Source organism: Sinocyclocheilus anshuiensis, unplaced genomic scaffold (assembly GCF_001515605.1).
Source record: "Sinocyclocheilus anshuiensis isolate Anshui unplaced genomic scaffold, SAMN03320099.WGS_v1.1 scaffold536, whole genome shotgun sequence".
Lineage (NCBI taxonomy): Eukaryota > Metazoa > Chordata > Actinopteri > Cypriniformes > Cyprinidae > Sinocyclocheilus > Sinocyclocheilus anshuiensis.
The window spans coordinates 725242-727761 of record NW_015557179.1 but is presented as its reverse complement, the minus strand read 5'-3'; the positions used below and the strand labels follow the sequence as shown (position 1 = coordinate 727761).

At 36.6% G+C, this 2520-nt stretch overlaps 1 protein-coding gene across 3 annotated transcripts in view; it reads left to right on the top strand.

Annotated features, from left to right (window-relative positions):
* Nucleotides 1-334: 334 nt before the first annotated feature.
* The window catches only part of LOC107678588 (methylcytosine dioxygenase TET1-like), a 50594-nt gene continuing 48408 nt past the window's right edge, over nt 335-2520 (top strand). For all 3 annotated transcript variants that reach the window (XM_016473916.1, XM_016473915.1, XM_016473917.1), the window contains exon 1: nt 335-686. The gene's annotated coding sequence lies outside the window, so the exon portion shown is untranslated. The remainder of the gene's footprint in view (nt 687-2520) is intronic.

The following is a 2520-nucleotide window of genomic DNA, read 5'->3' as shown; positions in this document are numbered from 1 at the left end:
TTATTATTATTATTATAAGGCACAATAGTTGCCTCACCATAATAATAATATAATAATATATAGTAATGGCAATGCTAATAATTTTAATAGTTATATTCTATTCATCAATTTTTGTGGAATGATTGTCTGTAAATTAAAATGGCCTGATAATATAATAATAATACAGATATAATTGTCATATTTGTATGCTTCATAAGAACAGACTCTCAAGCTCATTCAGACAAAGGCTCTGTTGGATTGGTCAATTCAGAAGTGACGATAGTCATAGTGAACTTGCGTCATTGTGTTAGCAGTTAGCTCAAAGCACGGCGAGTTAGCAGCCTAAAAACTGATATGATAGATAGACTGATTTCTGCACAGATTGACTATCCTGAGAACAGAAATCCAGTCCGGGTTTTCCCGCCGCCTCACGCCAACGTCCATTAAACATCCTGAAGTTGACTGGAGAGTGTAGGTCGAGTCTGGCAGAGGGCTGCCGTCAATGGATTGACATAAGAAGGATTTGCCTTTTATCCGGTGCTTTGGTCTCTGTGGCAGCATGTCAGTGTTACAGCTCAAAGATACGCTGTGAAGACCATATTCAGGCGTGCCTAGGGAAGATCCATCGAGGAGAAATGCTGAAGGATCGGTCGTGTCGTACAGGCGGGGAGTATTATTAGCCCTCAGACAGTGCATCTGTCTCTCCGGTATGTAAAGTATTTCAACTCCCTTCGAAGTGTTCATAACAATGCAGCAACCCACGGATTAAAGCCCCCTTGTTCTATTATTTGCTTCGTATTACGTTTGAAAGTTTGTAGAGCGGTTTATAGAAACTGAAACGAACTGTTGTTAGAGATAAGCGTGTGAGAACGTTAAGCGATTAATCATCCACAACGGCTGTCACAAAACCTAGTTCTTCTCAGACAGCGTTTTCGGGCATCTAGGCGCATGACTCTCAATTTTGCACGCGCCTATGACGCACAAAAATGCTGTGTAGGTGTAGTAGGGAGCTCACTAGCTTTGAAACACAGCCAGTGTATAAACTTGTGCGAGTGTCTTTAGATCCACTTGTCAGAACAAACATGCCTCACACTTACCTAATTTGTATTTACATTTTACTCATGACAAGTGCCAAAACACTTGTTTCACTTGAGGGACACTTCGAGCCTCATATACACAGTTGACACTTAAACAAACGGCTGAACCAAATAAACATGTAAATGTAGGAAGTTTGAGTATCCCTTATAAAAAGAAGCATGATACTTAATTATTACCGTAGTCATAAACCATGGTATTTAACATGCCAATGTCCAAAAGCTATGGTAACAATACTGTTTAAAAACCCTGTAATACCATGGTACTTTTTGGTAGGCATGAGGATTTGTCTAATTAGCATATAGCAATTAGCTCATGTGTTTGTGCACTGAATACATTGTACCTAAAGGCAGCATAATAATATTTCCTTTAGTGTACCAACATTTCACAGTAGCATTATTGTGCATTTTTCCTGACTGAAATATATTCACTTATGTTCTTTATTTAACTTAGGGAGCTGGTTAATGGTAGAAACTGTACAAAGTTTGGAATAGTGAGGAGTATACCTTGCAACTGCACACACAGTCATCAAATTATGTGATATGTCAGACATCATGATTATCAGTTAGTTGATTAGTTTACTGTATGGTTCACATTACACTTCATTAGCTTTTAGTTAATTACCCAATTTAATGGCTTGGTGAGCACAATTTACTTTACTGTGTTTATAAATTTTTTTTAAACATTGACAGACTCATTCTTTTTTGAAATAGCCAGATGCCTTAAGTTTTCATTACAGCCATTAATCACAATTTCCTATTTGCTGGTCTGAGCAGGGGGAGGGACAATCTCATTGTAGAGAGCATTTGATTGGACAAAAATCTGTGTAGTGTAGGATGAGTCATTGAATGCGTCTCAATCATCTCCCTAGGTCGTGTGTTGTGTACATGACATACACTGGGCATTGGTAGGGAGTAGGGGTGGGAATCACCAGACGCCTCATGATACGATATTATCACGATACTTGTGTCACGGTACAATATTATTGCGGTTTTAAATATATTGCGATATTCTGCGATATATTGCAATTTATTACCTTTTTCCAACTTCAAATTATGTCCCCAAAGGAAAACTTTGACAACATCTGTTTTAACTAAAAATAAACATTCCTCAGTTTGTTTATCTCACTTCAGTTTTATTGTTGCAGTGCAAAATGGGATTGTCAAGCAGACAAACTGACCAACACTTTCATTTATTATTTTATTAAATAATATAAAGTAATTTTGTAAGACTTTTTAAATGTAACTAAATTTGAATGATACTGAATTAAAAAAAACACAAGCCAATAAAGTAACCACACTTTTACTGAAAGTAACACAATAAAACTGGACAGAATTTATATTAATATTGGTAACACTTTACAAGTTCAAGTTCAAGTTCAAGTTCAAGTCTGCTTTATTGTCAATTCTTCCACATGTACAGCACATACACACAGAGAATTGAAAT